This window comes from Grus americana, chromosome 1, assembly GCF_028858705.1.
Source record: "Grus americana isolate bGruAme1 chromosome 1, bGruAme1.mat, whole genome shotgun sequence".
NCBI lineage: Eukaryota > Metazoa > Chordata > Aves > Gruiformes > Gruidae > Grus > Grus americana.
The window spans coordinates 115,159,693-115,184,558 of record NC_072852.1 but is presented as its reverse complement, the minus strand read 5'-3'; the positions used below and the strand labels follow the sequence as shown (position 1 = coordinate 115,184,558).

The following is a 24,866-nucleotide window of genomic DNA, read 5'->3' as shown; positions in this document are numbered from 1 at the left end:
GGCTCACGGACTAGGGATTTTCCAGAGGGTCATTGCTGCCTCAGTATAGCACTGTCTCAAAGGAAGAGCTTCCTCCCTCCCTTCCCTGGTTTCTGCTGGTAGCAAAACTTAGTGCCGCATGTGTGTGCACTGATTACATGAGTCACCCAAGCCTGTACTGTGGGTACCAATAATGTAAGATTGTAATAAGCTTTGTGCAACAAGGTGATTTTAATCTTCTGCCCTCTCACCCCATCCCTCAAGATTATGAAAGTGATTTAATGAGGAAGTGTTTGATATTTAAGATTACTCCTGAGTTTAAAAATAAAAAGAAAAAAGCTACTGATGCATCTTTAGTATTTCTTATAACAAGTGACTTTTGTTCGTGAGCACAGGATAAGAAAGCCATATTCAGTAAAATGTTTAACCGAGTATTAGCTTCTGACATGAATGATGTAATTCATTCACAGAAAGCGAAAGAACATTCAGATTTCCTTGGGGCACTGCTTTACCAATATAAAAGCTAATCTACTAGTTTAGCAAGTTATGTTTTAGTGTGCCATCCTCCAGTTTGGACTTTCATGAATCCACTTATTGAAGGCAACATCTCACCTGCAGCTCTGGGAGCCTTACAAATGAGCCCCCAGTTCCTCATTTCCCAGAACCACAATAAAATCCTTCTGAGGTAATGACTCATAAAATGCCTTACGCCACTCAGCAATAAGCTTTTTTTTTTTTTTTTCACTTGCTGTGCCCACTCACTTCAGCTTTACAAAACATCTTTTTTGTACTTTGCACAGGGTGGCCTCATACAGTTATGTCACGGAGGCCTGTGCAGGAGAAATCTCTCCCGACAGCATCCCATGCCGCTAAGGGAGGCTGGTTGGGGCTCCATCTGCACCAGGATTTTGCAGGGCTGGTCTTTCACGTGAGGGGAACTGCAGGATACAGCTTCCTCCAGCAGGAAAAGCTGGGGCTGGAGCAGAGCTCGTCAGAAGGTGATGGGGACCAACGCTGATCTGCTGCTGCCTCATGCCTGCGTGGAGGAAAGACTGGCTTCAGGTCAGGGAGACGATCTTACGGACGTAGCTTCAGTCTCGTACAGCAGCTGTAGAGAACAGTGAGGTACTTACACAAAACTCTTGTGAGTGGTTTGTACACTGGTTTCAAAATGAGTTAACAAGCCCAGTTCTTTGCTAAAAGAAATACATTTAATTGGGCCATATTAAATCTTTCTTGGCTGAACCATTGTACAGCTCAGCAGCTTTCTCACCGCTTCCTGAAAATGTTTGCAGTATTGTCATTGGAAGAAAAAGAGATTCACTTTTGCAAGAATTTTTGAGCTGAAACTGAAATTAGAGCTGATCTAATATTTTCCACAAATTTTTCTTCATTGAATGTGTAGTAATTGTGAAATTGTACTTTTATGTGCAAAAATTTCAATTTTATTATTGTTTTCTATTCCCCAGTGGGAAAATTGAAATAAGACATTTTGATCATTTGGATTGACTCCTCAAACTGGAAGGCATTCAGTCTGACATTAGTCTGCATCTCCTCACTGTGCTATACTGTATGATAAGAGCAAAGGGTAAAAGATCCTGCTGTTTTCCCCTGTGGAATGAATTTCCTTCTTTTGAGAGATTTCACCTCCTAAAATCCACCTGCAGACATCAGAGGCTCATGTCAAGGGAGATGACTCTAGATAATGACAAACGTGAGGAGTTTGTGGCGTTCAAGCATCTTTTCCTCTGTGCAGAGTGGCTCTGCAAGCAGGATACACACTGCATGAGAACACCAAGCAGTTATTTATCGGATAACGTGCAGAGCAGATAGCCGTGCCGTTCAGCTGCTACCCCGAGCACTAACATGCTCAGCTCCCCCATGAGACACTCATGTGTTGGCCATGGCGGGGAGGCTGACAGCTGATCCACAGAGGCAGGGAATTGCTCTGTTCCATTCTCTGCTCTTTTTTTTCCTTGAGGTTTTACACCTTTCCGTGCCAGCGTTTCTCCTCTTGAATCTGCAAGCTGCTAACTATTACGATTTCAACAACTACCCTCTCTCTAGATTTTTACTTTGCTTATCTTGCGCAGCTTTGGTTCATGTACGTTCTCACACCTTAACAACAATTTTCTCAGTAAAACTGTGCCAAGATCACACAGCTGTGCTGTACCAAACAGGATTACAGATCGCTAAGAGTTTGGGTATAATTCACCGAAGGACAGTTCCCATGAGATATGTGATACTGCAGAGAGTTTTTGAGTTAAAATAGTCACAAAAGTTTCAGGCAGAAGAAAATATTTAATCATCTGTTCTGGTTTTGAATGAAAAAAGTTGCACTACTGCCTGCAGAATGGAAGTTTATATTTTTCACGTAGCTCTGTTTAAAACAGTATGAAATATTTGTTATTTGTTACCTTTTAAGATTTTACAGACCATACATGCAGAATGATAAATGTGTGCATTTATTACTCTCACAACTGAAACATGTTTTCATATTATGATTATAGGTTTACCTTCTTAAAAAGGTGCTATATCACTAAGCATGAATCAATTGAATAGCAGTCCATCCCAACAAGCAGGATGTTGGGCAAAAATACCAAGACACCTGTATGGATGAACAAGGAGCTCCTGGCAAAATTCAAAGATAAGAAGAAAGTGTAGAGAAGGTGCAAGAAGGGAGAGGTAACCTGGCAGGAATACAGAGATACTGTCTAAGCGTGTAGAAATGGGGTTAGGAAAAGCAACCAGGGTTGAATGTGGTCAGGAATGTCAAAGGCAGTAAGAAGGGACACTGTAAGTGCACAGGTGACAAAAGGAAGGCTAGTGAAATTGTGAGCCTGCTGCTGAGTGAGGTGGGGGACCTGTTGACACAGGACACGGAAGAAGCTGAGGTACCAAATACCTTCTTCACATCAGTCTTTACTAGCAAGACCGGCCTTCACGAAACCCAGAGACCAGGGGGATAATCTAGACCAAGGAGGAGTTTCCCTTGGTGGAAGAGGATCAGGTCAGGATCATACATAAATCTATGGGTCCTGATGGGGTGCACCCACAAGTATTGAGAGAGCTGGTTGATGTCATCAAGAGACCACTCTTGATAATCTTTGAATGACAACTGGTGACTGGGAGAGGTGTCTGAGGACTGGAGGAAAGCAAATGTCACTCCTATCTTCACAAAGTGCAAGGAAGACCCAGGGAACAGCAGGCTGGTCAGCTTCACCTCAGTCCCTGGGAAGGCGATGGAGCAATTTATCCTGGAAACCATTTCCAGGCACATGAAGGGCAAGAAAGTCACCAGGAGTAGTCAGCACAGATTCAAAAAGGGGAAATCATGCTTGACAAACCTGATAACCTTCTATGATGAAATGCCTGGCTTGGTGTTTTCTCCTTGCTTTTGCCCTCTGCTTCCATTTCCTTCCCATGTATGAACATTTTTCATACTATGTCCCCTGAATCACTTGTTTTCCTACTCTCTCTCCCAATTACCTATGTTCCTCCAAAGCAAAGTGAATCCTTTGTACCATCATCTTATTTTTTTCCCCCTAGCATTGGAATATTCATTCAAAATATTCCTTGGCACTTGCTTAACAAATGGAGACTTATTCATTCAGATTTGTTCCTACTAATCATTCCTTTTAACAGTTTTCCTACAAGAATTCCATCAAAAAAGTAATAAAAGCTTCTTTAATCTTTGTACTCCTCAACCTATCCATGAGAAAAGACTTCTAATCCTCTTACTGCTGTGTGTCTGATCTGCTTTGCTTGCTTTCTCATTTTTTTGCTCATTCTACGGCCATTGCAAGGGCTCTCACCCCACATCAACACTGGAAAATGGTGCCAAATGACATGCCAAATCCGTATAACTAATGCTCTCACTCACCAAAACAGCACGGATATAAACTCTTTGTGGAAGTGGTCCACAGTGTGGATTTGGATGTCCTTATATAAGTAGTCACGTTGTCCCTTATGTCCCAACTGAAGTAACTAATGCACAGTGCTATGTTGTTCTAAGAAAATGTGACAGTGGAGGTAACAGAAACAAGCAAATCTAGAGATAGCCTTACATGTAATGCAGCACTGAAATAATGAATTGATACCTCATCCTTGGTGTCCTGGTTTCAGCTGGGATAGAATTAATTTTCTTCCTAGCAGCTGGTCTGGTGCTGTGTTTTGGATTTAGTATGAGAATAATGTTGATAACACACTTATGTTTTTAGTTGTTGCCAAGTAGTCAAGGACTTTACTTTTCAACTTCTCACGGTGGCCTGCCAATGAGGAGATGAGGGGCACCCCAGAAGCTGGGAGGGGATAGAGCCAATACAGCTGACCCAAACTGGCCAAATGATGTCATGCTCAGTATATAACTGGGAGTTGGCCGGGAGGCAGCATGGCTCAGGAACTAGCTGAGCATTGGCTCCAGGTGGTGAGCAATTGTGCTGTGCATCACTTGTTTTGTATATGATGATTATGATCATCTTCTTCTTCTTCTTCTTCTTCTTCTTCTTCTTCTTCTTCTTCTTCTTCTTCTTCTTCTTCTTCTTCTTCTTCTTCTTCTTCTTTCTTCTTCTTCCTCCTCCTCCTCCTCCTCCTCCTCCTCCTCCTCCTCCTCCTCCTCCTCCTCCTTTTCTGTCCTATTAAACTGTCCTTATCTCAGCCCATGAGTTTTACCTTTTTATTTTCTTTTCCCACTGTGGGGAGGAGTGAGCAAATGGCTGAGTGATTGTTTTAGCTGCCTGCCAGGTTAAATTGCAATACCTGGCCAGCTAGAACACACAAAAATAAATATATACCTCTGCCTTTTTTTTTTTTTTTTAATCAATCATAGACCCATGAAATAATTCATGGTGGCAGGGATCTCTGGAGTCTGTCTAGTCCAACTTCCTACTCAAAGCAGGAGCAACTGCATCAGGCTGCTGTTGGGATACAAGGGACAAAGTGTTCAGTCGGAGTATTGACATACCGTTCAACACCTAAAGTACACGCACAAGTGTGAGCATTAAAACAATAATAATACATGATCTAGGTCCAAAGGCTATTGAAGGTCAGTAAAATTATTTCTGTTCTACTAAAACAGAGCAAAGGCACAGACATTTGTGCACATCTGATCATATGGTCTGAGCTTTTAGCATTTTTGACCAGTTCACTTATCTGAGATTCCAATTTTTAAATGAGTCCCATTTCTGTCCAAGCAGACAGCTTGTCCTTGAGGAAGGAAGGAGGAAGAAAATGTAGCAGCAGCAATCAAATATTTTACCAGTTCCTGAGTGCCAAGAAAAAGGAGGGGGCAGCAAGGCCTATATTGTCTTCTTACTCTACAAGTAAAATGTTCTTACTCTCAAGAATTTCCATGCTGGTACACTCACAGTGAATCATAATTCATATCATGAAGTATCAGCAAAGACACTAGTGGAATAGAATATGCTAGTTGTTGTGAAAAAAGAATGTCATAAATTGGCACAACAAATGAGTATTTCACATAAACTTTCTTGTAAATCTGAAATCATACCACTGATGGCATTTGTTTTACCTTCTCCATCTACAGCTCTCACACAGTTGTCTCTGACTGCAAAATCATGCTTATGATTTAGATATATGTCAGCTTCTCTGTTGCTGTGGTAACATCCATCCCCTCCTAAGTTCTACAGATTCTATCAAAACATGAATTCTCATTTTTTGAGTCTTTTTGTCTTTAAAGCCACAGGGGTGCTGGTACTTTATTATATATTCTATTTATGTATAGTGTTTCCAGCTTCTTTCCAGCATGTCAGTTTATGAGGAAATTGTTTCCCGCATTTTCCATGGAAACCCTTTTTAAAGTGAGCATTACAATCTTTTCGCTTCACTTACGCAATGCTGATGTTGTTTCCTATTACACAGAGATAACTGGCTATACTAATCTTGGGATATTGAATAGCAATGGTCCAAAGCACTGTTTATTCAAGTGGAATGTCTACAGTTTCTATGTGTAATTTCTGTTTTCATTCCTACTCAAAATCAGTGCTTTTATTTATTTACCCATGCAAACCTTTACCATGCACATTTTTGTCTGAGGCAAAAGTCACTGGGGAGTTGTGAGCACTTTTCATGGGTGTGTGAGCTATTCTGTCTGATAACATGACGACAGATGTGTCAGAGACACGACAGATGATTTTAATAGCTATATTTTGCAAAGTCTGGAGACCAGTGATATGGATGTCACAGATGAAGAGGATAGTATAACCATAGTGACTGATTTGTTCCAAGTAAGTATGTTCATTTTGTTTTGGTTTTTAACTTTCATTTAGGCTGTTCCTTCTTTGTACATCATGGGTATTTCAAAAAGGAAATTCATTAAGTAGGTTAAATCAAGGGGGAATTTGCTTAAATGTAAATAGCAGCATGGATTTCTAAAATATTTAGTCTAGGCTGATGACATGAATGACAACAGTACAGTATCTTTTTCTGAAACACAAAATTTTTGGTAGATACTATAAATATTTGAGTAAAACATTTTCTTCTCCATTGAAAATAGGGAAGGTGCTATTTAGGCTTGATCTGTTACTTCTTACACATGGAGAATATTCATATTTGCTTCACCTGGTAAGCAGTTTATTTGGTGCTCTCATTTTACAAAAATATTCCTTGAATAAAGCTGTGTAATCTTTTATAGTAAGACAAAGCTCTCTACTTTTTTTGAAATGAATGAGATGATAACTGTTCAGTCAGTAAGAAGGAGCCTTCTTAGAAATGTTCACATTTTGTTGTAAGTAATAGGAATTTGCATTTCTTTGTACAGATCATCTACGTTTCTCTGTACACTGTAATAGAATATTTAAAATATACTGAAATATTCCTACCAGCTTAATGAATTATATTTAACCAAAGCAGTTAATATTTTCGTGTCCAAGTCAGGCTGAAATTCATTAAGTGATGACTAACACTTATATATTCTCTAAGTTCAACAGCAAAGGAAGAAAGATGAAACCCATCAAATGTTTGTACAAAATTGAAGATTGAATGCAATCTCAAGAAGTATATTTTAAAACTTTCAAAAGATATCTGTGGTAAAGGGCAAGATTAATCCTGGCATCCACAGGGCCATGTGGCTCACCACACTGTTGATGTCTTTGGTAGTATCTCCTTCTGCACAGGAGTAGTCTCCAAACCCCTCTTTGAAATGCAGGTGGACTCGGATGCTGGAGCGTAGTAACTGGTTGCAAGTTCACCAGTGTAAGCACCTGGCGTCTTTGGTGTAGGAGCTGTACACTCAAGTGCAGCTTTGGGTGTTTGAGCCTGGGGAAAGACGGATCGGCGCTCGTGTCTTTAGGCGTCACTAGCTGGGTTCGTTCAGGCTTTGGCTCCTCGCTTAACACCCCTGGGGTGTGCCAGCATGATGTTCCTCTGACAGCACAAACAACTTCACCAGCAGTGTTTTCTCACTGTCCTCTCATTGTTTCTGCTCCGTAAATGAAGGTGAGCTGCCCTTTCTGTCATGATGCATGTTGCAACAGATATTGTACAGTCCCATTTCTCTGTGAAAATCAGGCAGTCCCTAGCAATTCCCAGGAATTGCCTAAATCATACCCAGTTGTAGAATGGCTGTAAGATGCTAATGTGATATATCCCTTACAAAAAACCTCCAAGGATGTAACTGCTTTTTCAGATACAAGGAAATATTCCAGCACCCACAGGGAAGCGTTGGTGCTGATGGACAAAGCGTTGGTGACAGATCTGATCACTGATGTTGAAGGAAAATGACTTTGTACTGCACTGGGTGCAGAGAAGGGCGAAGGGGAGAATGAAGAGGAGGGAGGGTCTAGGAAATAGCTACACTTCACAGGGGAATACAATGCGGAGACCTTGATGGGATCTCTTAGCGTAAGCGGCATGCGGGGCTGCTGCGGCGGCACCGCCTGCAGAATGAGAACAAACTGCACGGTCAGGGAGGGGGGATCCCACTGTGCTTTTGCTCTGGACTCCACATGTGCTGCGAGAGGGCCCAGCCTGCGTCTGTCGTGCAGATATGTCCTGGGGCAGCCCGGCTGGGGGAACAACGGCGGGGAGGAAGCTAGTACTGGAGAAGTAAGGGGTAAGGAGGGAAAAGGACCCTTTTAACCACTGGCAGAAGACCAAAAGTGACCATAAAGAAAATTTAGGATGGACATGTAGAAGACTTTTTTTTAAACAGTGATTTGAATTTTTGGGTCAATGTGGGCAAAGGGGGGAATCAAACTTGGTTTTAAACTTTACTCTGGCAATTTATTCAAGCGATTCTGTATCTCAGTGCCTGGTTATGTCTTGACGTGGAATCAAATTTACTCCCTTACTTGGAGTGTGGAGATAAGTGATGTTTATCTTTAGTGATGATTTACCTTACCCACTTGGCAACAAGAAGTAGTTGTACAGTTTTGTGGATCATTTTCTTTTTGCTATGGGAGCAGATAGATATTTGATACCTGGCAGTGACCAAGTGTAGATGTGCATGTGCATTCATGTTCTCTTCTAAAGAGAAGGAAACCAGGTTATGGCACCCCTGTGTTGCCATCACCAAAAAAAAAAAAAAAAAGAAGGAAAAAAAGAAGAGAAGAAAAATCTGGAGTTTTATTAATAATTATTTTTATAATAGTGATTTCCACTTCTTTGCTAATCAGCAACAAGAATTTCAGGGAGAGAGTGTGACAGGGAGAATGGAACTCGTTATGTTGTGAGGGGACAGGAGAGGGGAAAAAAAGGCTTGTCCAGGGCTACTCTCCTATTTGTAAGGTTAAACAAACTAAGCGACTGAACTGAAGTTTATGTAAAAGAAATGTGATTGACTTGCACAGCAGGGATTAGAGAGGGAGTTGTTAATTAATCATTTGAGAAACTTTGGTAGCTCCTTCAACCTCTCACAGCTTTTATTTTTTAGATTTTATTTCATAATGAGAGTGATTTGGTGGATCATAAAAACACAAATGAAACCTTTTGGAAGGATATTTTTATATATCTATATTTTCCCAGCTTTTTATTAGAACTTTGTTTGTATAATAATAAGTAACCTAATCTAGGCTGTTTTCTTTGTATTCTAATCAGAACAACCTAAGAAAACAGTATCTTTTATTATTAGGATTTAATCTACACATCCTGATTTTACTTCCTTTTGGAAAAATCTCATTGAGCTAGCCATGTTAGTTATTGTAATCCTCTTTTATTTTATGAGACTCATTCTTATGAAGCACTTTAATAGGCCTCAACAGGTATGGTGTAAGAAAAGTTGCATTCACTACAGCCATCCTTCCTCCTACATGAAAGAAGACCTTTCTCTTTGATGTAAATCAGCATGTCCACACTTTAAGCCAAAGCGGTTTCTATTAGGAATATAATTTTTCTGAGTAGTTTTCAAATGGCTCTACTTGCACTTCCAAGCCACCTACCGCATTGGTGTTTACATATTGCATAAAGCTCCCAAATCAGCTCTAAGCACCTAATTTAGCTAGCTGGCTAGTTTTTCCGAACTACCCTCTGAAGTACCCCAATTCTCTCCATCGATTGCAGAGGGGGACCAGGCATTGCGCTTGGCAGCCCTGGGAGCCTGCGCTCTCCCTGAAATGCTCCATGCGCATCTCCTGCAGAACTGCAGGAAACAGCTTGTCCCGGGCCATGTTGAATCAGTTTCTGCTTTTATGAGACCTTAGAAAAATTGAGGGACAAGTGTATTTATTTAAGCACAGGGTCATAGAGATTCCTGTTATGATTTCTCTCTGACACCAGTTTGTATCAGCCTGTACTGTGGGGTAGTCTGACTATAGGTACCGGGGCTGCTGGTGCAAGTTCCCGCCCTCCTGCTAAGGATAGCGCCGTGGATAAACGTGTCTCTGGACCAGATCCTGGCACCCCATATTTGACACATTAATCTCTCTTGACTGTAACTAAACCACTCTCTGAAGGTATCCAAGTCTTTTCTCTGATTACAGAGTGAGGCTAGGAAACTGGCTTTTAGGAAAGATAAAATTAGGTGAGTCCCAGTCCTTCTGCATAATTAGATTCGTCGGTCACAGTAGGGGTCTTCGTGGGACAAGCTGCAGCTTTGTGTGAAAAGGGTATCAGAACCAGACGTTTTGCTGAGAAATACAGCCGCATTTCTGTCAGTGGCTCAGTTTGGCCAGCGATCGTGGGTCTCCTTCGATCGGTATCATGTCACTTGTCCATAACGTGCTTCTTTCACGAATGAAACCAGGGATGTGAAGCACTGGAGCGGCAAGTCCCACACGGCACTGGAGCAGCTCAAAAAGATGTAGTTCCACATTGAACTCATGGAAATAAAATTATGTGGATTTGGGTTTTTTGATTTTTTTTAAATGGTTGAAATGTTTCAGAACATTTCTATTTACATTAAACACAGAGACAAGTGGGAGGGAGAGAGAGATGGAGAAAAAACTTGTGTTGTTCCAGTGCAGTAACAATTGTCAAAATGATGTAATTCTCTGCAGGGTGGAAATTTCCTTCTTTTTTACAAGCCAGCTCCTCTGAAAATCTGGTGTTAACTTTAGTGATGGGTACACACTGCTGTATTTCAGAGTCCTTATTTGCCTAAAGTGGAATCATAATATTGCATAACTTCCATTTTTGTGGTTTAGGAAAGATAACCCTTTTATTTCTGTTATTAAAAGCTGAGTTATTACCATGAACAAGAGATACTTTCAAGAATAATTATAGGAACAACAGGTTAATCTGTCAGATTTCTACAAATGTAACTAGTCCTGAATGAAAGTGATTAAATGCAGTGGACCGGCGAGGGTGATGCAGCGAAATTCCGCGTGAATCCTTGGGTCACTGTTGATTTACACTGGACAAAGATCTGGTCCCTTCTGCTTTTGCTGCTTCTCTTCTTTTTCCATGCTTTCCTTTGCCTTCTCATAATTCATCATTTGCTGGTTAAACTGAAGTTCTCTGATGCCATAATATGAACGGTACTCAGTGTGAACAAAACAAAATACATGGCCTCCTTGATGCACTTTTAAACTTTGCAAGAGAGAGGGCAATTCTCAGTCAGGTCACAAGAGACCCTGACTTAAATTGGGACACAAGCATTTCACATGGCTCATGGTGGATTTTTGGGCCAGGGTTAATTTTGCCCTTTAGAATATTTTATAACCTTCTTTTGCCTTTGTAGTATTTGAAAATAAAGTGGTGCAATTACCCGGGTGCCAATAGTATTGATCTAGTACTGACAGAGTGATAATGACATGGGCCGAAATCTTAAGCAGCTGGTCAGACCGCTGTATTTGTCCAAGCCTCCTCACAAGGCAGCTCTTTGCCCCCTGCTATTATCTCATAGAGCAATATTGTACCGATACCACAAGTTACTGTGTAATAGCAATCATGGCTTCCAATACATCTTCCATGTAGTTACCACACACTTAACACAAAATAGCATATTTTATTTTGTGGTAATCCAGTAAGCGAAGGCTGTGCAGAAAACCAGGGCTGCGTATCGGAGACAGAGAATGTCTGGTGCTTTTTGTGGGAAAAAGCCGATCTGATAAGCTATTCCTCCAGAAATGTTCTTTTCTTCTACTGCAGCTTTTAAATGGGTATCTCCGCTTTACTTTAACCTGTTAGCTACCGCAGACATAGACAAACCTCCCATCTACCAAATTTACAGTACGTAACACACTGGTGCTCTACAAGTTTCAAAGGAAGGTTGTATAAAGCTAGTTAATTCATAAGTAAAAAGAGCATTAATTCAACAGCCAGCTGTCCATGGCTGGAAAGAACAGATGAATCCACATCTGGTTTTTGCCTGTTTGTTCCAATCCCTCTGTTTTAGTGGACAGAGGGACTTTTTACATTCCAGTAAATTTCCTTGTCAGCTTCTTTTCCTGGGCACGGTGGTGGTCTTTCTACATTTGAGAGCTAAGCAAGCGAGGCCTGGCAGAGTAAGTGAAGATTGAAAGCTATATGCATGTGTATTTTAATTTAGAAACAAATATTTTTGAAGGTGTGTTTTAAGCATAGTGTATGGAGCTCTTTAACAGAATAGATCTTGGTGATCTGAGGACTTTCTGGAGGTGAGGACGCAGATGAGGGACATCATCTCTCACCAGGCCATGATGCTGCAGCCCCTTTTATACAGCCCATTGCATTCAATGATCCAGTTTGCTGTAAGCGTAATACATGTAATACATGCTTGAGTTGTAATGTTTCTCTCTAAAAATAATTTGAAACAGCTGTTCTAATGAAAATTTACGTATTTTCCTTCAACTAGAAATTTAAAATATTTTTAATTTTATAATACGGCAGTAGAGATGTTCTCTAAAATGTTTGGGATCAAGATCCAAACTTTCCTGGGCCAAATTCTGAGTTTACCTAGTAGGACATATTGGGCCTATGGTGAGGTCTAGCTCGACTCTCAGGAAGCTCATGGGGTTTCATGGGAACAGCTGGGGATAGATGTGGGCTCTTTCCATGCAGCTCATTCAGCTACACGGGGGACCCTGTCAGCTACCTGAGGTCACAGTGATTTCGTTGACACCTATAAACACCACGTTGGTGCTAGGATGTGAGGATTATCAGCTGCCACCTCATCTTCTAACCATAATGTCAAAATTACTTTAGTTAACGTCACTGTCTCTCATTTTTTACAAATACATTGCACCCAATTCTGGCTACAGACAGCGAAGCCAAGGGGATTTTGTGTCTGTACTGGAGAGTAGATTTAAATCCATTGTGTTAAAGTAAACTGATAGCTTCGATTATTAAATGCGAGTACTTGGCCAGGCTTTAGTGAAGGAGGCCATTAAAGTTTCTGAGATCCTTTTTATTTTGGTTACCAAAGCCTGTTTCCAAGACCCAGTGTCTGAATCCTGTTAAAGCAGGACTTTCCATCATTTTCCATTAAAGAAAAAAAGTCTGGATTGGGCAGTATTACCACCGCACTCAGACTTCTGCCAAAGCCTCCACTTGGACTGCACAGCTGCCTTTAAGACATTTGAAAAGCAAGTCCTTCCCTGGTATATCTGAAATCCCTCCCTTTTCAAGCAAGGCTCATATTTCTTTTGGAAATGTAGTAAGAGAACTGTTAAATATGAAACACTAGCATGTAGGACCAGCTTTAAAACAATTACTTGCATGCCCTAAATGGGGCTTAGTGGGATATAAGACTCCAAAGTACATCAGAATTATCCACCCCTCCCTCCCAGCTGCCCATCTCAAATCAGGATGCCTCCTTCATTAAGCTGACAGTTCCCACGCTGCACATCTGAACAGGATGGCAGAGGGTGGTGAGGAGGACCCTGGCTGGGTGGGCATCCTCTGGACATACCTTGCTCGCAGTGACGGTGTCCAACACAAAATGCAGTCTCTGCTGACTATTTTTTAAAACAGAGTGTCTGGAAGAGCAAGTTCCCACCACCTGCTCCCGCCCTGTGCCCAGAGCACAGAGCAAAGCATGGGAAGAGGTTGGTCTGACCCAGTCTTCAGTCGGAGGGCAGTCACTGGCACTTCTCCCACCCTGAGACCACTGTCTTGGCCTCTGCCCTGCTGGCTGGGCTGCGAGGTGGCTCTTCCCTCCGCAGGGGTTTGAGCCATGGAGCAAAAAAGGGGAGAGGATGTGAGGGGGAACAGGGCTGTGATGAGAGCTGCGTCCGTCCTCTGTTCCAGCAGCAGTCTCCCTCCCTTAGGAGACCTGTGCTGAGGGACTAGTCATCTCCGACTGCAGCCAGCACCAGAAATATGAATATTAAGCCAGACACCCACAGTGTTAAAAGGCAGAAGAGATGGTTAAAACCTGCTTTGAAACCTCACTGGGAAATTTAACTCGGGTGGTTGCTTGGTAGTCTAAGAGAAAGTTGCGGGATGAAACAAACAGATAATGTTGGATAAGGGCAGCAACAGGTGCCACTAAGTTCTGTTTGAGTTTTTCTTTTTTATTTCCCAAAGAGGCTCTAGACAAATGCATATTTTCAAAGCATATGGTGGTTAGTGTAACCCTATCCCAGATATCAGAGGAGCCCCACAGATCTAAAATCTCAGGGCTAAAGTAGACAGTTTTATTTGTTTAGTCTGAATTTCAGCTATGTGACATCTTCCTTGAGACAAATCCTGGATACTTTCACTCTTGACCATATCTCCTTTGCCATTCACCTCTTGTTCTGAGAGAAATGCTGTTTCCACCGTCCGGCATGTTCATCGGTGGTGTTTTCTACGGCCAATATTTCCCTGGCAGTGACAGATAGACAAGTCTTCCAAGATGTTAGTTGCCTAAATGTCTCTAAATGTAGATAGAAATTCACCTGAACTTTCAACGCCTTGGTGACAGAGGGTGACCAAAATGAAAACAACTTGTGCTTGCTGTTTCTGCTTACCCACTTACTGATCACAATGTGAGCAAAACCAGGGGTCTGTTAGCTGCAGTGCTTGTCCAGGGAAAAAATAGTGCAATTCCAAATTTCCAAGGGAATTGAAAAGAAAGTTCAGTTTCATCATGAACTCTGATTGCAAACTGAATGATTTTTTTTTTTTCCAGAGGCACTTGGTTCGCCTAGCTAAATAGAAAACATATTTTAAAGCTGATGGATTTCTTTCAGCTGGCATTTTGTTGATAACTCATAGATCCCAGCTTGATTACTCTGTAAAATTTTGAAATATGTTTTCTTAGTTCTGATGTGGTATGAAAAATTAGGTTATATATCTTAAGCGCCTCAGGCAATAAAAATAAGAAAATCATTAAAATTACACACTTTTATGTATAAAACATAAGTGCCAATAAATCATACTGTTGTCCCTCCTCAGCCACCCTACCAAAAAAGTTATTGTTGCTGTTGCTAGCAATAACTATTGAGTGACTCGGTCTAACAGCTTCCATTTGAAGCATCTACTTTAGTCATTTCCTAGGCTGAGGTTTTTCAGGCCTGGTACCAGGATTATGACTTGTTCTTTTTTCATCTGAGATACAGCAGAAATGGAGCGAGGGTGCTGACGGTGTCCATCGGGGCAGGACCCACGCAGAGCCGAGCTGCCGCCAGCGTGCTCAGCCTTCCCGGACGCGAAGGCTCCGAGGTGGGCGAATGGTGTAATGTCTGTGCCATCCACTCTCTCTTTGCACCTGGGTTTTCTGCCAGTGAAACGGAGCTAGCAGCATTATTTCTGTCCTTGATTTCTTCATCAACTCTGCAAGTTGTTAATCAGCAGTTACCGCCTTTTCATATACGTTAGTGCGCTGTGCTGAGGCCCCTCTGAACCTACTCATGCTGCAGCAGTGCGCTGTTTATGATGGGTCAAAGAGGAAAATGGCTCTAAAAAATTAAGTAGACAGGACAAGGGGTAATGGGTTCAAGCTGAAGGAGGGTCGATTTAGATTAGATGTTAGAAAGAAATTATTTACTGTTAGAGTAGTGAGGTACTGGAACAGGTTGCCCAGAGAAGCTGTGGAGGCCCCATCCCTGGAAGTGTTCAAGGCCAGGTTGGATGGGGCTTTGGGCAACCTGGTCTAGTGGAGGGTGTCCCTGCCCATGGCAGGGGGGTTGGAACTAGATGGTCTTTGAGGTCCCTTCCAACCCAAACTGTTCTATGATTCTATGATTCTAAGTTCACGGTGTTTTTGTACTGGTGAAATGCTGTGTTTCTTATACACTGTTTTCTATAGAAATTTAAAATTCTGATCAAATTCCAATGTTTTCCCCCTTGGTGGGTATCATCTACCATCCACACCACAGAGTTTGGGTTGTAATATGGAAGAAGCATATATTTTTTATAGCATATATCTTATTGGTTATTACTGTATTAGATGAAACGTGCACTAACAACAGATCTATGAAGGTAGATGGAGTCTTTTCTCAAATTATGCATTTGGAAGGCTTAGCTGCTCTTTTTTTTTTTTTTTATATTTTTCTTTCATAATACTTCCTTTTCAGTACCAAGAAGATCGCTCTTACAATGCCCTTAATGCAACATAAAATTAGAATTTAATTATATATTGAGGCTTCTGAAATATTGATTTAATTTTATATCAAGGCCCCTCTGAAAGGAGATTTGTCTTTCAGGAGTGTGAGACAGCCAGCAAACTGTCTTGGGATTTGTGGACATTTAGGATCTTTGAAGAATTGTTCATCCTAAATAAGGAATTAGAACTCTAATTTAAGGTACTTATGTTTTTTTCTTCTAAAGCATGACCCAAGGCTTTCAGTGTGCAGAGCAGATGTCCTAAAGATTATTTTTTATTAATATTACTCAGTTATAGCTAAATTTCACTGTCAGGCTACAAAGAAACCTATGAGTTTCCTGTGTGAGTCGTATGTAAACTTGGCTAGTTAGGAAATATTCACACCTTTAGAGTACAGCATGTGTTGTTAAAAGATCTCTATTAAAATCTTCAGTTTATTAAACTGACAAATGGTAGGAAACTTTCAGACCTCAAAAGCTATGATATCATTTCATTTTAAAATAACCCCACCAAAATCTCACATTTCTTAGTGTGAAACTAAAATTGTACATGTGTCATTGCAGGCAGCACCTCAGGTTTGGTCATCATTAGCTGTGGTTCTTGTGTTTAAATCAGAGCCTTCAAGGCCTGCAAAGTTAAAAAGGAGAACCTGAAAACTTCCATTTACAGTTGTCAGGGATTAACCTTTATTCACGACTTTCAGATGCTATATCCTGTAATGGATTTTAGATAATGAAGAGACAACTTCTGAAAAAGGTGTTGTTCCCCCCTTGCCCCTGCAGAGGTGACACTTTACACAATGCACGTACTTATTGCTTAGATGTTTAAAACATCGTCTCACTAATGTGTACCGCTAGCCAGATATCTTAGCGCTGCTTATACAGTTGCATTTTTATTGCTTAGGTCATTCCACTCCTGTTTTAATCCAGTAAAAACTCCCGTACCGTCCCTGCTGGTCTGGCTTAGGGCTCCCGTTCTGCAGTGCATTAGCCGAGGTGACGAGGCTCAGCCCGCTTGCTCCCTCTGATCTCACACAGTCAGTCTCAAGTGCCTCGACCAGCGCGGTGGTCTGGTGGAGAGCAGAGAGGTGGCAGAGGGTACTCCCTGCAGGGTCACGCGGCGGTGCAAGAAGTGAGGTGAGCAGAGCCTTCTTTCGCTGGAGCACCTTTCACTGCCTTGGGTCAGCCCCCAGGTGCACACAGCGCTGTTTTACGCAGTGGCAGGACAGATAAGGGTGTCTGTCTGATGCGGAAGCCTCCGTGCTGGAGGGTCAGAGAGCGGTTCTGATATGCCGTGCCCTTGGGCTTCTGCGAGATATGGCAAGAAATCTTGGACTCGCTGCAGCAGGGCTTTTTGCGTTGCGCTACAGAACCATTCAGAGTCTTTGTAAACTCTGCCTGTTGAGGAGGACAGAGATTAAGCATCACATCTTTGAATATGATTTGGAGTTGTTTGTTGGAGACTAATGTGAAAAAGAAATTGTTTTGGGAAATGCCAAGATGAAACATTTTAGCCAAGGAAAATGATTCATTACTTTTGAAAATGTCTCCCCATGTTTTTTTAGCTAAACTACGTGGGCAGCATGACCCAAACTTACAAAATAACTTTGTCACCCAGGTTGCCCAGATTTTTTCTGTTGTTGACCTTGTGGCAAAGATATATTTGCCCAACTCACTTTCTTTACAGAAAGAAATAATCCTTCCCACAGATCCAAAAGGTCTGAGTGATGCCAAGCTATAAATACCACTGTGACAGGCGCATTGTAAGACTTAGACTAGAACAGATTGTTGAACTGGTATTTCTGAATTATGTAAGTATGGTAGAGAGCGTGGAGAGGCACCTCTTTATGGCTATGAAACACCCTCCTAATCTAATCTATGAAGCATTTTACTCATCATTGCCATGGAAAATGCATAAATTTTTCCGATCAAAAAAGAAGTAAAAATGGCATCCCAGTGGATTCAGGGAGTAACTTGGTGTGTCCAACAGCAACATGAACACATATGAAACACAGAGTCAATATGAGAGCTAGTACGTTGCCTGACAAACTTGCTAAAGACCTAGGTGGTGCCGCTTGGAAAATATCTTCCATTGCTTAGCTTAATTTTTTTACTTTCTAAAGAGGAGGAGAAAGTGGAATAGAGGGTTTACATTTCTTTACTTCATCAAGGAAAAAAGCTGAGTGTTTTAAAGAAAATGATACAATTGAGGCCCTTCCCCTTAATAAGTAAGTACTTCATTCCAATGTTAAACATTAAGGAGATGAAGTCCAAAATAAGGTATTAAAAAAAGGAAAGAAGACATTTGTTTAGTGCTGTAGATGGCTTTGGCAGGATTAGTTTGCTCTGGGTTTCACAAAGAAGTCTGCAACTTATTCCTATTTGTTTATTTGTAGAAATGCCTGTGTTTCCTCATAGCGAGGTATATCTCTAGTAGCTATTCACAGGCAGTCTTTGAAAATGTCTTGCTCCTTGTAACTATTTGATCCTCTAATTGTCTATAAAAGCTTGGATCCAGTGCTGATGCTGGGAATATTTTATTGCTCACCAAGGAGCACTTGTGGCTATGTTTTGATAGCCAGGTTTGTGGTTCTGGAAAAGTTCAGGGATTCCAGGACGCCATCAGTGCAATAATATTACTGTATCTTTTTAGTGAAAAAAAGAAAAATACTAGAGGCTAGTGAAACAAGTGAAATGTCCATAGGTAATAATTATCAATAATAAAAGAACATCTCTGGAATAAAATTTATGATGTAAAACAGCGAGTGTCAGCTTTAATTTACTTTCACCAGCTGAAGATAACAGCTGAAGGTATACAACTCACATGATGAAATATAGCAATAAGCATCACATTTTTTAATTCTAGAACACCCACCAGTTTATATTATCACTGTCATGTATTTTTCTTTCTTGAAATGCTGCAGGGAGTTCACCTATTCTGGATGAGAAACAGAATTGAACACAGTCGTATTCTGTAATGAGAGAGAGAGAGACTTTAACAAATTCTGTTCATTTTGTCACCATAGATTTCAAGCTGAATTCTCAGCTCAGGACTTCTGGAAAAAAAGAGTCACACTTTCACTGCATTTGACAAATATTGGAACATGTTTTAAAAGTCTGGCTTATTTAATATTCAGGCATCTTGCGTACCAGAATAACTGACTTTATTCAGAATATTATAATAAAATATTTATGAGCTTTCTTATGAAATTATTTATCTGGAGTATCAAGAAATTAAAAATTAATATTTCATTCTATGTTGTAGAATGAAATGTTACTGAAAATGTAGGAAACGATCTCTGGGGAAGGGAGAGGAATTCAGACCCTCTAAGGTTTTTTTAGGTGTATTCAGGCTGTCACAGAGTTCCAGCTTTAGACTCATATTACTTTGCTGCGTGTTCCCTACTTGGAAGTAGCCAGCGTGTCTTACACTTCTCTTGTTACACTTTTTAATATTTAATGCTCTTTAAATTGCTGAAGACTGCAGTAACAAATCCTTCATTCACACCCAATTTACGCATCTTCTGTTCTACCCTAATTTGTACACTGCTCTCATCGCTATGATACTTGAGTGATTCCCAAGTGATATATTTAATAGCCATCATGAGTACCTATCCTCTTAAAGGGAGGATATGTGTGCAGCACAGTGATTATTTTGTTTTAGTTATAGATGATGGGTGTCATTTATCATGAGAAAAGGTACATTTTTCTCATGTGTATGACAAAAAAAAAAAAAAGGAAAATAACTGTGATGTATGGTATCACGCTTGGAAAGGGGACAATGATTCTTCAGAAGTAAGAAGTAAAAATAAAGGCCCAGGGAACTACAGGCCAGTCAGTCTCACCTCCGTGCCTGGCAAGATCATGGAGCAGACCCTCCTGGAGACTATGCTCAGGCACATGGAAAACAAGGAGGTGATTGGTGACAGCCAACAGGGCTTCACTAGGGGCAAATGGTGCCTGACAAACTTGGTGGCCTTCTATGATGGGGTTACAGCGTCAGTGGATAAGGGAAGGGCAACTGACATCATCTACCTGGACTTGTGCAAGGCATTTGACACTGTCCCGCACGACATCCTTGTCTCTAAATTGGAGACACATGGATTCGATGGATGGACCACTTGGTGGATAAGGAATTGGCTGGATGGTCACACTCAAAGAGTTGTGATCAACAGCTCAATGTCCAAGTGGAGACCAGTGACGAGTGGTGTTCCTCAGGGGTTGGTACTGGGACTGGCACTAACATCTTTGTTGGCGACATGGACAGTGGGATCGAGCGCACCCTCAGCAAGTTTGCCAACGACACCAAGCTGTGTGGTGTGGTCGACATGCTGGAGGGAAGGGTTGCCATCCAGAGGGACCTTGACAAGCTGGAGAGGTGGGCCCATGCAAACCGCATGAAGTTCAACAAGGCCAAGTGCAAGGTCCTGCACGTGGGTTGGCGCAATCCCAAGCATGACTATAGGCGGGGCGAGGAATGGATTGAAAGCAGCCCCGAGGAGAAGGACTTGGGGGTATTGATTGATGAGAAGCTCAACATGAGCAGGCAGTGTGCGCTTGCAGCCCAGAAAGCCAACCGTGTCCTGGGCTGCGTCAAAAGCAGTGTGACCAGCAGGTCGAGGGAGGTGATCCTGCCCCTCTACTCCGCTCTTGTGAGACCCCACCTGGAGTACTGCGTCCAGCTCTGGGGGCCCCAGTACAGGAGAGACATGGAGCTGTTGGAGCGAGTCCAGAGGAGGGCCATGAAGCTGATCAGAGGGCTGGAGCACCTCTCCTCTGAGGACAGGCTGAGAGAGTTGGGATTGTTCAGTCTGGAGGAAAGAAGTCTCCAGGGAGATCTAATTGTGGCCTTCCAGTACCTGAAGGGGCCTACAGGAAAGCTGGAGAGGGACTGGTTACAAGGGCATGTAGTGACAGGACAAGGGGTAATGGGTTTAAGCTGAAGGAGGGTAGGTTTAGATTATATATTAGAAAGAAATTCTTTACTGTGATGGTGGTGAGGTACTGGAACAGGTTGTCCAGAGAAGCTGTGGATGCCCCATCCCTGGAAGTGTTCAAGACCAGGTTGGATGGGGCTTTGGGCAACCTGGTCTAGTGGAGGGTGTCCCTGCCCATGGCAGAGGGGTTGGAACTAGATGATCTCTGAGGTCCCTTACAACCCAAACCATTCTATGATTCTGTGAGATGTAAGAGGTTTCTAATGGCTCTTCATTCCCACCAAAATTTCATTAATGGCTGTGAGGTGGACCTTGCAAATTAGTGAGGCATAATGCTGTGGGCAGCTCCGTCCAGTTGTTTCCCACTCTGCCCACATTTTGAACCAGCTGATGACAAATTGACTTTAATCCAGCCACTGTGCTGGCTACTGAGTCCTGAGAGAGAGGGAGGGAATATTGGTCAGGCTCAGCACCATGCTATTACAGATATTACACTGTTGACTCTTAAAATGTATCTACATTATGATATTTTTACAATGCTTTATTCAAGCTAATGATCTATGACTAAGCAAAATCAGGCATTACCAAGGGTGTTACATTATGCGTTACAGTTTGATATCTAATGACTATTGCTTGTCATTGAGAAACAAGCAATCTGTATGATTGTTTCTCATGTAAATGGAGGCTAAAGCACTCAGGGTGATATATGATCATTACTATAGTAGTCTTTGTGAAATTCAGACTGTGAATCTCAAACTAGGGATCACACAAAGGTAGATTAAAATTTTCAGTGAATGCAGACCTTTTGCCAAAAATTGTACACGTGTCTGCTCCAAATCTATTTGCAAATTCACGTTCAATTTCTCAAGCACTACAGACCCAAACACTCCATGCAATAAGAACTGGGATCTGGATGTTCACCTCGTAGGCAAATGTCCATTTTCTTGCTATTCTGTGACTAAGAGAACTGAAGAAAAAATCTGTAATATATGTTCTTTACTCAGCCAAGCTTCTGGTTTTATTACTATTCTCTTCTAATCTTTTTCTAAATACTAAAGATATTTTGCTTAAGCAAATCTATTTTTAAAAGAAGTGATGGTAAAATATGGAAATTTTTTTTGTTTTCTTAATCTTTTTTCAAGTTTTTAGTACATAACTGTGATCATTGAAACATTTAGTTGTCAACCTTTGTTTACAGGAAAGCATTTTAATGTAATTCCTCAATGAAATGTGAAACTTTGTGGGTCTTCACAAGCTGTTAGCGCATCTATAAAATTTTTTTCTTGCTTATCATTTCCTGTTTAAACTGGAATTATTTTTATATTTGCCTGACCATATATTTGTTTTCAAAGTTTTGTATATGTGTGTCAGTTATACTATGGAATGAGAGAATGACAAAGTTGTCTTACAAATGAAATGATTTATAAACACCTAAACCCAGGCTGGGGTGGGACCACCCTGGACCAGATCCCAGTTTCCCCAGTGTCTCTACCTTGCACAGTGCGGTCTGGGTGGATCCAGTATTGGCCGTGGCAGCTCTTCCCAGGCCGTGGCTACGTGTGAGAAGGATTGCTTCTAAATATTGCTGGAGAAAGGCAGAGAGCAGATGCAAGTATCGCATGGGCCAGACCCACCGTGGAGAGGAGATTTGGCCCGCATAATTTACATGTGTATAAATCCTATAAAGATCAGGGACGATAATCTAATTCTAAAGCAGCGCGCTCTAGAGAATTTCGACAAAGCTCTTTGTTAACACAATTCGCCATACGGCTGCGCCGTGCCATAGAGAGCACTGAGGATCTGACTGAGCTGGGACCGGGCTGCTAGCGCCTGCAGAGGGCAATGGCGTTGGCCTAGGAGGGCACCTCAGCATGGTGTTGCACTGTTACCACGTGCAGCTCACAGCCAGCTTACAGCCTCGTCCAAAAGGTAGGGACAGAGCTGACTGCATAAAGGAGGACGGCTCTCCGGGTCTTGAGATGGAAAGTCCCAACTTACATTTTTAACATTGGTGCAAGTTTCGGCACTTTTCTTGTAGCACCCTGGCAAACATAACATACTTGAACCGGGTTACGAAGACTGAAAGGAATGTGTACCCTTCCACAGCAGGCTCATATAAAGCTGGATAACCACTCCGTTCCTCTCTCTGCAGGCATACACACTTTATGTTTCAAAGACTCTGTCCCCCAAGTTTTGTCCTGATTCTAGTCCTTCTAATGCAGTTGTGTGAATGAAAGACAGGAGTTATCTGAAATTCAGGAAAAACGGGGGAAAAGTGCTTTCACTTTTTTTTTCTTTCTCAAAATTTTCAGAGCTTACCCAAAACTCCCTGGTTGCACGTGCTAATAGTTTCCAGCCTTCTGAGTATACTCATTCTTCTTGTAACTGGAGCAGCTGCTGCGAGAAGATCTTTGTCTCACCTGTCAGTATGTCTGACAGAACATGGGAGACGTACCATGGAGCCACTGCCACCTGAGGAAGAAGCAGATTGAGCTGCTCTTGCAAAACAGCCAAAGCCCTTTTGTCCACAGCGCTGTTTCTCTTGCCCCCACCTCCCCTTTGCACTCCCTCCACTGGTGTGTGCTCAAGCAGATTTTAAAAGACTGGAGGACCTTCAATCTTGCTGCTCAACCCCCCCAATGGCAACTAGAAAACTACTTTAAAAATCTCCAGCTAGGACATTTTACCCTTATTGGATGAACAGGTAGTTGAAAGGAAACTGAGAAGACAAATGCGGGTATTTTTGAAGTATTAAGCCCGTGGGTGGACAGTGGAAGGACTGATAGATTTGTGAGAAAGGAATAGTATGAGTATTGTGGATTCCTGAGACTGGAGAAAAAGTAAATTACCAAGGAGTTGTCACACGCTTTGCCAAGGCACTTCTGGTTTGGTAACAATTTCCACTTGCTGCTTGCACAGATGAAAGCGATGGCAGTCGAGCAGCCGTTCCAGGCTCCAGCAGGAGATCCTGCAACAGGACTGATACGTTCACTTTCACCGACTCCTCTGTTGTTCCTTCCTTTTCAACAAACGTATGTAGTGATTTTGAGTTTAAGACATTTTTCAGTATCGCATGCATTCCACAGGCTTTAAGGAAATCTCAAAATGTACCTTTCATGCATGCAGAACCCAACTCCTTTCACCAGACTCTGTTTCTAATGTGTTGCATTACACTACACTTAGCTATTCAGTAAGGTATTTTGGCATTGTGTCTGCTGGTTCCTGTTTAAAGTAAAACACATCATAGGAGTTGGATGGTTGATTTTAATGCATCATCAGTTTGTTACATATAGAAAGCTTAATAACATAATATAGATCTTTCTTTTCCTGACGTGTCTTCTGTGTCTCTTTTTTCTGTCCCATGCACTTTAGGCCATGTAGTAAGATTCGACCTAAGACAGGGTTCACTCCTGCAGGACTTGTATGTTCCACCTTAATAGTCTAAATACTAAAATCAATACATTTGTACTTTGGTAAGCAATATTTTATAAGCAAATATATAAAAATACCTACTAAGATTATAAACACTACTTTTTTATTGAGGATGTAATGCAGATCTTTTATTATAAGAGAGTTAATGTAGAGCATAGATTAATACATACGGTATTAATTAGAGAATATTTTTGGAGCTTCTTTCCACATATTGCTGAAATGTAATATTCCATAACTTCCCAACTGACTTTTAGGCTGCCATTGACTGTAAAAGACAGGAGCTGTTTTATTTCCTTTCAGGGTACCATGTACTCCATGTTACTTTCCTCCAAAGTCAGCCGGCAGTACCTCCGAAGGGCTGGCTTGCCCGTTCCCGGCGGCCGCCCTCTGGGTCGGGGTGAAGGGGGTGGTCTGACGGCTCAGTGCAGAGCTGGGGGGAGTGGGAAGAGGGAGATCCCAACGTACGGCTGCGTGCACGGGTGCGTGCCAGCGAGCACGAGCTCACGTGCTGCCTGAGCAGGACCTGAGGGACTGCAAGGGAGACAGGGAGCAGGCACGCTGCCGGTGTCAGAGAAAATGAAAAAAAAGAGCTTTTTCCTGCAGACTGTGGAGCAT

At 41.8% G+C, this 24,866-nt stretch overlaps 1 long non-coding RNA gene across 3 annotated transcripts in view; it reads left to right on the top strand.

The window, feature by feature from the left end:
- Positions 1 to 809: 809 nt before the first annotated feature.
- Positions 810 to 24,866, top strand: part of LOC129201611 (uncharacterized) — a 36,291-nt gene continuing 12,234 nt past the window's right edge. Inside the window, exons 1-3 of one of the 3 annotated variants that reach the window (XR_008575449.1) lie at positions 4,642 to 6,224; positions 14,892 to 15,000; positions 15,984 to 16,082. This is a non-coding gene — a long non-coding RNA (uncharacterized LOC129201611). Of the gene's footprint in view, positions 1,105 to 4,641; positions 6,225 to 14,891; positions 15,001 to 15,983; positions 16,083 to 24,866 lie in introns of those variants that run through there. The other 2 variants (XR_008575450.1, XR_008575448.1) reach the window with 2 other exon arrangements.